Source organism: Ambystoma mexicanum, chromosome 13, assembly GCF_040938575.1.
Source record: "Ambystoma mexicanum isolate Mex_15411 chromosome 13, UKY_AmexF1_1, whole genome shotgun sequence".
NCBI classification, from domain to species: domain Eukaryota; kingdom Metazoa; phylum Chordata; class Amphibia; order Caudata; family Ambystomatidae; genus Ambystoma; species Ambystoma mexicanum.
The window spans coordinates 806,427,621-806,441,488 of NC_090938.1; positions in this window are offsets into that span (position 1 = coordinate 806,427,621).

The following is a 13,868-nucleotide window of genomic DNA, read 5'->3' on the forward strand; positions in this document are numbered from 1 at the left end:
CAGTGGGTCGAAGATACTTTCTGTCCCAGCAACAATCGGTCTGAGGGGTGGATTTTGTTTATCTTTGTGAATCTTAGGGAGCCCATAAAAGACTGGTGTAATCGGATGGGAATTAGTGAGATATTGATGTGTTTTATCATTAATCCATTCGTTTTCTTTGGCTTTTAACAGAGTATTGTTAATTAGTTCTCTGATCTCTGGTAACGGGTCCCTATCTAGTATGGCATAGGTGTCTGTATCGCTAAGGAGTTCAATGCATCTTTTGACATAAAAGGATGTATCCATGATTACGATTGCTCCCCCTTTGTCAGCCGGTTTAATCGTAATGTCTTCACTTTTCGCCAATTTATCCATTAGATCTATTAAACCCTTCGCTCAGCATATAGCATCTTCCTCCAGTCTCTAGGGTCATGGCCAATGACACAAAGATCATGTCTTGGTCGCTCAGCATATGGCATCTTCCCCTAGTCTCTAGGGTTATGGCCAATGAATCAAAGATAATGTTTTGGTCGCTCAGCATATGGCATGTTCCCCCAGTCTCTAGGGTCATGGCCAATGACTCAAAGATCATGCTTTGGCCGCTCAGCATATTGCATCTTCCCCCAGTCTCTAGGGTTATGGCCAATGACAGATCATGTATTGGTCGATCAGCATATGGCATCTTCCCCCAGTCTCTAGGGTTATGGCCAATGACAGATCATGTCTTGGCCGCTCAGCATATGGCATCTTCTCTCAGTCTCTAGGGTTATGGCCAATGACTCAAAGATCAAGTCTAGGTCGCTCAGCATATGGCATCTTCCCCCAGTCTCTAGGGTTATGGCCAATGACTCAAAGATCATGTCTTGGTCGCTCAGCATATGGCATCTTCCCCCAGTCTCTAGGGTCATGGCCAATGACACATAGATCATGTCTAGGTCGCTCAGCATATGGCATCTTCCCCCAGTCTCTAGGGTTATGGCCAATGACTCAAAGATCAAGTCTTGGCCACCCAGCATATGTCATCTTCCCCAGTCTCTAGAGTTATGGCCAATGACTCAAAGATCATGTCTTGGCCGCCCAGCATATGGCATCTTCTCTCAGTCTCTAGGGTTATGGCCAATGGCACATAGATCATGTCTTGGTCGCTCAGCATTTGACATCTTCCCTCAGTCTCTAGGGTTATGGCCAATGACACATAGATCATGTCTTGGCCGCCCAGCATATGTCATCTTCCCCAGTCTCTAGGGTTTTGGCCAATGACTCAAAGATCATGTCTTGGCCGCCCAGCATATAGCATCTTCCCCCAGTCTCTAGGGTCATGGCCAATGACATAAAGATCATGTTGTGGTCGCTCAGCATATGGCATCTTCCCTCAGTCTCTAGGGTTATGGCCAATGGCACATAGATCATGTCTTGGTCGCTCAGAATATGGCATCTTCCCCTAGTCTCTAGGGTCATGGCCAATGACACAAAGATCATGTCTTGGTCAATCAGCATATGTCATCTTTCCCCAGTCTCTAGGGCCACGGCCAATCACTCAAATAATTATGTCTTGGCCACCCAGCATATCTCATCTTCCCCAGTCTCTAGGGTTATGGCCAATGACTCAAAGATCATGTCTTGGCCGCTCAGCATATTTTTGTTTGTTTGTTTGTTTGTTTGTTTATTTATTTGATAATGCACACTAAGCCCTTGGGCAGCTGGGCGCAGCAATACAAGAATTCTCGAAGCTTAGTTACAGTGCCTGTCACAATTTGGTACATACATGTAATTACAGTGTGGAATACAATACATGATACAGTATAGTCAATTGTTATAATGTGGATACAGTAAGTGAGGTAGGGTAGTCATTTGCTATTCATGGAGCATTGGGGGGTGTACCGGATAAAAGAGCCTATGGTTACAACTATGAGAAAGAAGATAAGTGAGTCACAGGCGCTTTGACAGTAGTTGTCAGAGAGTGACGAAGTTATAGGTTGTTGGAACGAAGCCATTTAAGAGCATTGATTCTGAATCTGGCGTACGGTAAGGGGCGTCTAAGGTCAATAGGGAGTGTATTCCATGCTTGGGCAGCTTTAACTGGGAAGCTAGTTCCTCCAGCCATGGTAAGTTTGAATCTGGGAATGTCAAGCAGGAAGGTATTGGTAGATCTCAGTGGTCGGGAGGTGAGGTTCCTGGTGATTTTTTTATGATAGGTAGGGAGGTGCTAAAGTGTTGAGACATTTAGAGGTGAGGGATATAGTTTTGAGGAGGATTCTGTCTTTTATTTTTAGCCAATGGTTCTCTTTCCTGAATTTAGAGATGTGCTCTCTATGAAGGATGTTCAAAGCTGCTCTTAGAGCGTTATTTTGCAATCTTTGGAGTTTGTCAGTGACATACTTGTTGGCTCCTGAGTACAGGGCGTTGCAGTAGTCTAGCCTGGACATGATAAGAGCATTAGCCAGGGTAATGCAACTGGCGTTGGACAGGAATGGTCTGGCAGCTCGGATTAATTTACAGGTGTAGGCGGTGGTGGAGGAGAGAGAGTTAACTTGCTTTTTTAGGTAAAGTGAGGAGTCCAGGTAGAATCCCAGAGTTTTTACCTCCGGCATAACCTTAATGATATTATTGTCAATGTTAAAAGATGTGTAGTTTGGGGTTTGTTTTTTTAAGTTAGAGTCAGATCCGAGGAGTAGGATCTCGGTTTTATCGTCATTCAGGCAGAGGCCATGGGTTGCCACCCATGCTTGAATGAGGATGTATATTTTATTCATCAGAGCCAGGTTCTCTTCATAGTTGCCCGAAAGGGGTATGAGGATCTGGGTGTCATCTGCATAATTAGTGTAGGTGACATCCAGTCTGTCCAACTTGTCAAATAGTGGCTTGGTGAAGATGTTATACATAGTGGGTGAAACGCAGGATCCCTGTGGGACTCCACATGTTATTTGGATGGGATCGGCACAAGAGGAGGTAGAGAAAACTCTCATAATCCGGTTGGCTAAGAAGGATTGAACCCAAGCAATGGCTTCTCCTGTGGAGTTGGCAGCAAGTCTTAGGTGACTGCATAAAACTGCGTGGTCCGTCAGGCCAAAGGCTGCTGACAAGTCCAGTAGTAGTAGCAGGGCGGTTTTGCCATTGTCCTTTAGCTCCTCAATTTTAGTCTTAAGGTCTAGCAGGGCTGTTTCAGTGCCATGGAGAGGGCGGAATCCTGATTGCCGTGAGCCTAGCAGATGATTCGTTTCTAGGTAGTCTTGAATTTGTAGATAAGCTACTCTGTCAATAATTTTGAGTAAGAAGTGTACAGTGGTAATGGGTCTATAGTTGGTAGGTATTGAAGGGTCGAGGGTTTGTTTTTTCAGTAGGGGGAGGACCCAGGTACCATGTTTGATTTAAAGGAGGAATTGATTAACTTTGAGATAAAAGGGGCTAAGTCTCTGGCCGCATCCTTTATTATTTGCGCTGGGCAGCTGTCACCCTTACAGTTGGAGGGTTTCAAGGAGAGAATGACCTTTTCGGTATCAATGATTGAGATTGTTTTAAAGCTAAATGGTGGAATAGTATTGTGTTCAGAGGGCAGTGGTAGTAGTTGGTCAGCGATGGGCAGAGTCTTTTTTTTGTTATTTTGTGTTGGAGGGAGGAGATTTTATTTGATAGGGCGTTCTGTATATTAGTACACCATATCTTATCCTTTGGGACAGTGTCAGCTGGATGTATTGGGGATTCCATTTCACGGAGGATGGAGAAGAGTTCCTTTGTATGTGATTGGGCCTTAGTGATTCTGTCATTGAATACGTTTTTTTTTGTGTTGATAATTTCTTTGTTATAGTGTTTAGATAGTTGGGCTAATTTAGCTTTATTGTTGTCGGTGGGCGAGTTGCGCCAGGAAGCTTGTAATGTTCTTTTCTGTTTTCTTAGTTCATTGAGTTGGGCGGTGAACCAGGCATTCAGGTGCGCTTCCTGCTTACTTTTTACGCAGTTTAGTGGGGGCAATGGTATCTAGTGCAGTGTCCACTAGGGTGTCTGGATCAGTGTTATTCTCTAGGCCATTAATGGCGGGGAGGAGGAGTGGCATGAGTTTTTCAGCAGAGATATCTTTTTTACTTCTGGTAGGTAGGGGGGTATCATGCTGATAGTTTTAGGGGTGAGGAGATCAAGTGAGGCGGTAAAATTGATTAAATAGTGGTCTGTCCAGGGTTGAGGGACAATGTTGGTAATGGTAATGTTACAATTAAGTTCAGATACCCAGTCAAGGGTTCTGCCCTTAATGTGGGTAGGTGAAAGGATTTTTTGGGTAAGCCCGTGGTCGATGAGTAAGGCTGTTATTGAGTGGGCATGCTTGTTGTCTGGGTCATTAAAGCCGATGTTAAAGTCGCCCATCAGTAGGGTTTGGGAATTAATTTGCGTATTGTTTGCTATGAGGCTGGTGAGGTCCTCTTCGAAGGTTTCTAATGGTCCTGGAGGTCTATAAATCAGTTGGATGGTCAATGTGCGGTTATTGGAAAGCTGCAATTTGGCTGTGAGTATTTCAAAAGATGAGCAGGGAGGTGCGTTGGCCAGTCTGATAGGTAGGGTATTTTTAGAGATAATGGCTAGGCCACCACCTTTAGTTTTTGGTCTATCTACTCTGAGTATATGGTAACTGTCAGGTACAGCTAACTTCAGAGTAGGACCTGCCGCCTCATGGAGCCAAGTCTCTGTGATGGCAAGTAGGTCCAAACTGCCATTACTTAGAATATCAGAAATTTAAGGGGCATGGGCTACCATGGATGTGGCGTTGATGAGAGACCCAGTTAGTGTCAAGGAGCTTTTAGGGGTAGGGTTCTGTAGGGGTTTAATTAAGTGTATGGCATCTTCCCCCCGTCTCTAGGGTCATGGGCAATGACACAAAGATCATGTCTTGGCCGCTCAGCATATGGCATCTTCCCCCAGTCTCTAGGGTTATGTCCAATGACACAATGTTAATGTCTTGGCCGTTCAGCATATATCATCTTCCCCCAGTCTCTAGGGTCATGGCCAATGACTTATAAATCATGTCTTAGCCGTTCAGCCTATGGAATCTTCCCCCAGTCTCTAGCGTCATGGCCAATGACACAAAGATCATGTGTTGGTCGATCAGCATATGTCATCTTCCCCTAGTCTCTAGGGTCATGGCCAATGACTCAAATATCATGTCTTGGCCGCTCAGCATATGGCATCTTCCCCCAGTCTCTAGGGTCATGGCCAATGACACAAAGAATTATGTCTTGGCCACCCAGCATATGTCATCTTCCCCCAGTGTCTAGGGTTATGGCCAATGACTCAAAGATCATGTCGTGGCCGTCCAGCATATGGCATCTTCCCCCAGTCTCTATGGTCATGGCCAATGACACAAAGATCATGTCTTGGTCGATCAGCATATGTCATCTTCCCCCATTCTCTAGGGTCATGGCCAATGACTCAAAGATCTTGTCTTGGCCGCTCAGCATATGGCATCTTCCCCCAGTGTCTAGGGTTATGGCAAATGACTCAAAGATCATGTCTTGGCCGTCCAGCATATGGCATCTTCCCTCAGTCTCTATGGTCATGGCCAATGACACAAAGAATTATGTCTTGGCCACCCAGCATATGTCATCTTCCCCCAGTGTCTAGGGTTATGGCCAATGACTCAAAGATCATGTCGTGGCCGTCCAGCATATGGCATCTTCCCCCATTCTCTAGGGTCATGGCCAATGACTCAAAGATCATGTCTTGGCCGTCCAGCATATGGCATCTTCCCCCAGTCTCTATGGTCATGGCCAATGACACAAAGATCATGTCTTGGTCGATCAGAATATGTCATCTTCCCCCATTCTCTAGGGTCATGGCCAATGACTCAAAGATCATGTCTTGGCCGCTCAGCATATGGCATCTTCCCCCAGTCTCTAGGGTTATAGCCACTGACACAAAGAAGTATGTCTTGGCCGCCCAGCATATGGCATCTTCCCCCAGTGTCTAGGGTTATGGCCAATGGCACAAAGAATTATGTCTTGGCCGCCCAGCATATGTCATCTTCCCCAGTCTCTAGAGTTACGGCCAATGACACAAAGATCATGTGTTGGTCGATCAGCATATGTCATCTTCCCCCAGTCTCTAGGGTCATGGCCAATGACTCAAATATCATGTCTTGGCCGCTCAGCATATGGCATCTTCCCCCAGTCTCTAGGGTCATGGCCAGTGACACAAAGAATTATATCTTGGCCACCCAGCATATGTCATCTTCCCCCAGTGTCTAGGGTTATGGCCAATGACTCAAAGATCATGTCGTGGCCGTCCAGCATATGGCATCTTCCCCCAGTCTCTATGGTCATGGCCAATGACACAAAGATCATGTCTTGGTCGATCAGCATATGTCATCTTCCCCCATTCTCTAGGGTCATGGCCAATGATTCAAAGATCATGTCTTGGCCGCTCAGCATATGGCATCTTCCCCCAGTGTCTAGGGTTATGGCAAATGACTCAAAGATCATGTCTTGGCCGTCCAGCATATGGCATCTTCCCCCAGTCTCTATGGTCATGGCCAATGACACAAAGATCATGTCTTGGTCGATCAGCATATGTCATCTTCCCCCATTCTCTAGGGTCATGGCCAATGACTCAAAGATCATGTCTTGGCCGCTCAGCATATGGCATCTTCCCCCAGTCTCTAGGGTTATAGCCACTGACACAAAGAAGTATGTCTTGGCCGCCCAGCATATGGCATCTTCCCCCAGTGTCTAGGGTTTTGGCCAATGACTCAAAGATCATGTCTTGGCCGCCCAGCATATGTCATCTTCCCCAGTCTCTAGGGTTTTGGCCAATGACTCAAAGATCATGTCTTGGCCGCCCAGCATATGGCATCTTCCCCCAGTCTCTAGGGTCATGGCCAATGACACAAAGATCATGTCTTGGTCAATCAGCATATGTCATCTTCCCCCAGTCTCTAGGGCCACGACCAATCACTCAAATAATTATATCTTGGCCACCCAGCATATGTCATCTTCCCCAGTCTCTAGGGTTATGGCCAATGACTGAAAGATCATGTCTTGGCCACTCGGCATATGGCATCTTCCCCCAGTCTCTAGGGTTATGGCCAATGACTCAAAGATCATGTCTTGGTCGCTCAGCATATGGCATCTTCCCCTAGTCTCTAGGGTTATGGCCAATGACTCAAAGATCATGTCTTGGTCGCTCAGCATATGGCATGTTCCCCCAGTCCCTAGGGTCATGGCCAATGACTCAAAGATCATGCTTTGGCCGCTCAGCATATTGCATCTTCCCCCAGTCTCTAGGGTTATGGCCAATGACAGATCATGTCTTGGCCGCTCAGCATATGGCATCTTCTCTCAGTCTCTAGGGTTATGGCCAATGGCACATAGATCATGTCCTGGTCGCTCAGCATATGGCATCTTCCCCCAGTCTCTAGGGTCATGGCCAATGGCACAAAGATCATGTCTTGGTTGCTCAGCATATGGCATCTTCCCGCAGTCTCTAGGGTTATGGCCAATGACAGATCATGTATTGGTCGCTCAGCATATGGCATCTTCCCGCAGTCTCTAGGGTTATGGCCAATGACAGATCATGTCTTGGTCGCTCAGCATATGGCATCTTCCCTCAGTCTCTAGGGTTATGGCCAATGACTCAAAGATCATGTCTTGGTCGCTCAGCATATGGCATCTTCCCCGAGCCTCTAGGGTTATGGCCAATGACTCAAAGATCATGTCTTGGTCGTCCAGCATATGGTATCTTCCCCCAGTCTCTACGGTTATGGCCAATGACACAAAGATCATGTCTTGACTGCTCAGCATATGGCATCTTCCCCCAACTCTAGGGTTATGGCCAATGACCCAAAGATCATGTCTTGGTCGTTCAGCATATGGCATCTTCCCCCAGTCTCTAGGGTTATGGCCAATGACTCAAAGATCATGTCTTGGTCGCTCAGCATATGGCATCTTCCCCCAGTCTCTAGGGTTATGGCCAATGACAGATAATGTCTTGGGCGCTCAGCATATGGCATCTTCCTCCAGTTTCTAGGGTCATGGCCAATGACACAAAGATCATGTCTTGGTCGCTCAGCATATGGCATGTTCCCCCAGTCCCTAGGGTCATGGCCAATGATTCAAAGATCATGTCTTGGTCGCTCAGCATATGGCATTTTCCCCCAGTCTCTAGGGTTATGGCCAATGACAGATCATGTCTTGGTCGCTCAGCATATGGCATCTTCCCTCAGTCTCTAGGGTTATGGCCAATGGCACATAGATCATGTCTTGGTCGCTCAGCATATATGGCATCTTCCCCCAGTCTCTAGGGTCATGGCCAATGGTTCAAAGATCATATCTTGGTCGCTCAGCATATGGCATCTTCCCGCAGTCTCTAGGGTTATGGCCAATGACAGATCATGTCTTGGTCGCTCAGCATATGGCATCTTCCCTCAGTCTCTAGGGTTATGGCCAATGACTCAAATATCATGTCTTGGTCGCTCAGCATATGGCATCTTCCCCCAGTCTCTAGGGTTATGGCCAATGACTCAAAGATCATGTCTTGGTCGTCCAGCATATGGTATCTTCCCCCAGTCTCTATGGTTATGGCCAATGACACAAAGATCATGTCTTGACTGCTCAGCATATGGCATCTTCCCCCAACTCTAGGGTTATGGCCAATGACCCAAAGATCATGTCTTGGTCGTTCAGCATATGGCATCTTCCCCCAGTCTCTAGGGTTATGGCCAATGACTCAAAGATCATGTCTTGGTCGTTCAGCATATGGCATCTTCCCCCAGTCCCTAGGGTCAGGGCCAATGACTCAAAGATGATGTCTTGGTCGCTCAGCATATGGCATCTTCCCCCAGTCTCTAGGGTTATTGCCAATGGCACACAGATCATGTCTTGGTCGCTCACCATTTGGCATCTTCCCACAGTCTCTAGGGTCATGGCCAATGATTCAAAGATCATGTCTTGGTCGCTCAGCATATGGAATCTTCCCCCAGTCTCTAGGGTTATGGCCAATGACTCAAAGATCATGTCTTGGGCTCAGCATATGGCATCTTCCCCCAGTCTCTAGGGTTATGACCAATGACACAAAGATCATGTCTTGGTCGCTCAGCATACGGCATCTTCTCCCAGTCTCTAGGGTTATGGCCAATGACTCAAAGATCATGTCTTGGTCGCTCAGCATATGGCATCTTCCCCCAGTCCCTAGGGTCATGGCCAAAGACTCAAAGATCATGTTTTGGTCGCTCAGCATATTGCATCTTCCCCCAGTCTCTAGGGTAATGGTCAATGGCAGATCATGTCTTGGTGGCTCAGCATATGGCATCTTCCCTCAGTCTCTAGGGTTATGGCCAATGACACATAGATCATGTCTTGGTCGCTCAGCATATGGCATATTCCCCCAGTCTCTAGGGTCATGGCCAATGATTCAAAGATCATGTCTAGGTCGCTCAGCATATGGCATCTTCCCCCAGTCTCTAGGGTTATGGCCAATGTCAGATCATGTCTTGGGCGCTCAGCATATAGCATCTTCCTCCAGTCTCTAGGGTCATGGCCAATGACACAAAGATCATGTCTTGGTCGCTCAGCATATGGCATCTTCCCCTAGTCTCTAGGGTGATGGCCAATGACTCAAAGATCATGTCTTGGTCGCTCAGCATATGGCATGTTCCCCCAGTCCCTAGGGTCATGGCCAATGACTCAAAGATCATGCTTTGGCCGCTCAGCATATTGCATCTTCCCCCAGTCTCTAGGGTTATGGCCAATGACAGATCATGTCTTGGGCGCTCAGCATATGGCATCTTCCCCCAGTCTCTAAGGTTATGGCCAATGACAGATCATGTCTTGGCCGCTCAGCATATGGCATCTTCTCTCAGTCTCTAGGGTTATGGCCAATGACACATAGATCATGTCTTGGTCGCTCAGCATATGGCATATTCCCCCAGTCTCTAGGGTCATGGCCAATGATTCAAAGATCATGTCTAGGTCGCTCAGCATATCGCATCTTCCCCCAGTCTCTAGGGTTATGGCCAATGTCAGATCATGTCTTGGGCGCTCAGCATATAGCATCTTCCTCCAGTCTCTAGGGTCATGGCCAATGACACAAAGATCATGTCTTGGTCGCTCAGCATATGGCATCTTCCCCTAGTCTCTAGGGTTATGGCCAATGACTCAAAGATCATGTCTTGGTCGCTCAGCATATGGCAAGTTCCCCCAGTCCCTAGGGTCATGGCCAATGACTCAAAGATCATGCTTTGGCCGCTCAGCATATTGCATCTTCCCCCAGTCTCTAGGGTTATGGCCAATGACAGATCATGTCTTGGGCGCTCAGCATATGGCATCTTCCCCCAGTCTCTAAGGTTATGGCCAATGACAGATCATGTCTTGGCCGCTCAGCATATGGCATCTTCTCTCAGTCTCTAGGGTTATGGCCAATGGCACATAGATCATGTCTTGGTCGCTCAGCATATGGCATCTTCCCCCAGTCTCTAGGGTCATGGCCAATGGCACAAAGATCATGTCTTGGTCGCTCAGCATTTGACATCTTCCCTCAGTCTCTAGGGTTATGGCCAATGACACATAGATCATGTCTAGGTCGCTCAGCATATGTCATCTTCCCCAGTCTCTAGGGTTATGGCCAATGACTCAAAGATCATGCCTTGACCACCCAGCACATGTCATCTTCCCCCAGTCTCTAGGGTCATGGCCAATGACAGAAAGATCATGTTGTGGTCGCTCAGCATATGGCATCTTCCCTCAGTCTCTAGGGTTATGGCCAATTGGCACATAGATCATGTCTTGGTCGCTCAGAATATGGCATCTTCCCCCAGTCTCTAGGGTCATGGCCAATGACACAAAGATCATGTCTTGGTCAATCAGCATATGTCATCTTCCCCCAGTCTCTAGGGCCACGGCCAATCACTCAAATAATTATGTCTTGGCCACCAAGCATATGTCATCTTCCCCAGTCTCTAGGGTTATGGCCAATGACTCAAAGGTCATGTCTTGGCCACTCGGCAAATGTCATCTTCCCTCAGTCTCTAGGGTTATGGCCAATGGCACATAGATCATGTCTTGGTCGCTCAGAATATGGCATCTTCCCCCAGTCTCTAGGGTCATGGCCAATGACACAAAGATCATGTCTTGGTCAATCAGCATATGTCATCTTCCCCCAGTCTCTAGGGCCACGGCCAATCACTCAAATAATTATGTCTTGGCCACCCAGCATATGTCATCTTCCCCAGTCTCTAGGGTTATGGCCAATGACTCAAAGGTCATGTCTTGGCCACTCGGCTTATGTCATCTTCCCCCAGTCTCTAGGGTTATGGCCAGTGACTCAAAGATCATGTCTTGGTCGCTCAGCATATGGCATCTTCCCCCAGTCCCTAGGGTCATGGCCAAAGACTCAAAGATCATGTTTTGGCCGCTCAGCATATTGCATCTTACCCCAGTCTCTAGGGTAATGGTCAATGGCAGATCATGTCTTGGTGGCTCAGTATATGGCATCTTCCCTCAGTCTCTAGGGTTATGGCCAATGGCACATAGATCATGTCTTGGTCGCTCAGCATATGGCAACTTCCCCCAGTCTCTAGGGTCATGGCCAATGATTCAAAGATCATGTCTTGGTCGCTCAGCATATGGCATCTTCCCCCAGTCTCTAGGGTTATGGCCAATGACAGATCATGTCTTGGGCGCTCAGCATATAGCATCTTCCTCCAGTCTCTAGGGTCATGGCCAATGACACAAAGATCATGTCTTGGTCGCTCAGCATATGGCATCTTCCCCTAGTCTCTAGGGTTATGGCCAATGAATCAAAGATAATGTTTTGGTCGCTCAGCATATGGCATGTTCCCCCAGTCTCTAGGGTCATGGCCAATGACTCAAAGATCATGCTTTGGCCGCTCAGCATATTGCATCTTCCCCCAGTCTCTAGGGTTATGGCCAATGACAGATCATGTATTGGTCGATCAGCATATGGCATCTTCCCCCAGTCTCTAGGGTTATGGCCAATGACAGATCATGTCTTGGCCGCTCAGCATATGGCATCTTCTCTCAGTCTCTAGGGTTATGGCCAATGACTCAAAGATCAAGTCTAGGTCGCTCAGCATATGGCATCTTCCCCCAGTCTCTAGGGTTATGGCCAATGACTCAAAGATCATGTCTTGGTCGCTCAGCATATGGCATCTTCCCCCAGTCTCTAGGGTCATGGCCAATGACACATAGATCATGTCTAGGTCGCTCAGCATATGGCATCTTCCCCCAGTCTCTAGGGTTATGGCCAATGACTCAAAGATCAAGTCTTGGCCACCCAGCATATGTCATCTTCCCCAGTCTCTAGAGTTATGGCCAATGACTCAAAGATCATGTCTTGGCCGCCCAGCATATGGCATCTTCTCTCAGTCTCTAGGGTTATGGCCAATGGCACATAGATCATGTCTTGGTCGCTCAGCATTTGACATCTTCCCTCAGTCTCTAGGGTTATGGCCAATGACACATAGATCATGTCTTGGCCGCCCAGCATATGTCATCTTCCCCAGTCTCTAGGGTTTTGGCCAATGACTCAAAGATCATGTCTTGGCCGCCCAGCATATAGCATCTTCCCCCAGTCTCTAGGGTCATGGCCAATGACATAAAGATCATGTTGTGGTCGCTCAGCATATGGCATCTTCCCTCAGTCTCTAGGGTTATGGCCAATGGCACATAGATCATGTCTTGGTCGCTCAGAATATGGCATCTTCCCCTAGTCTCTAGGGTCATGGCCAATGACACAAAGATCATGTCTTGGTCAATCAGCATATGTCATCTTTCCCCAGTCTCTAGGGCCACGGCCAATCACTCAAATAATTATGTCTTGGCCACCCAGCATATCTCATCTTCCCCAGTCTCTAGGGTTATGGCCAATGACTCAAAGATCATGTCTTGGCCGCTCAGCATATTTTTGTTTGTTTGTTTGTTTGTTTGTTTATTTATTTGATAATGCACACTAAGCCCTTGGGCAGCTGGGCGCAGCAATACAAGAATTCTCGAAGCTTAGTTACAGTGCCTGTCACAATTTGGTACATACATGTAATTACAGTGTGGAATACAATACATGATACAGTATAGTCAATTGTTATAATGTGGATACAGTAAGTGAGGTAGGGTAGTCATTTGCTATTCATGGAGCATTGGGGGGTGTACCGGATAAAAGAGCCTATGGTTACAACTATGAGAAAGAAGATAAGTGAGTCACAGGCGCTTTGACAGTAGTTGTCAGAGAGTGACGAAGTTATAGGTTGTTGGAACGAAGCCATTTAAGAGCATTGATTCTGAATCTGGCGTACGGTAAGGGGCGTCTAAGGTCAATAGGGAGTGTATTCCATGCTTGGGCAGCTTTAACTGGGAAGCTAGTTCCTCCAGCCATGGTAAGTTTGAATCTGGGAATGTCAAGCAGGAAGGTATTGGTAGATCTCAGTGGTCGGGAGGTGAGGTTCCTGGTGATTTTTTTATGATAGGTAGGGAGGTGCTAAAGTGTTGAGACATTTAGAGGTGAGGGATATAGTTTTGAGGAGGATTCTGTCTTTTATTTTTAGCCAATGGTTCTCTTTCCTGAATTTAGAGATGTGCTCTCTATGAGGGATGTTCAAAGCTGCTCTTAGAGCGTTATTTTGCAATCTTTGGAGTTTGTCAGTGACATACTTGTTGGCTCCTGAGTACAGGGCGTTGCAGTAGTCTAGCCTGGACATGATAAGAGCATTAGCCAGGGTAATGCAACTGGCGTTGGACAGGAATGGTCTGGCAGCTCGGATTAATTTACAGGTGTAGGCGGTGGTGGAGGAGAGAGAGTTAACTTGCTTTTTTAGGTAAAGTGAGGAGTCCAGGTAGAATCCCAGAGTTTCTACCTCCGGCATAACCTTAATGATATTATTGTCAATGTTAAAAGATGTG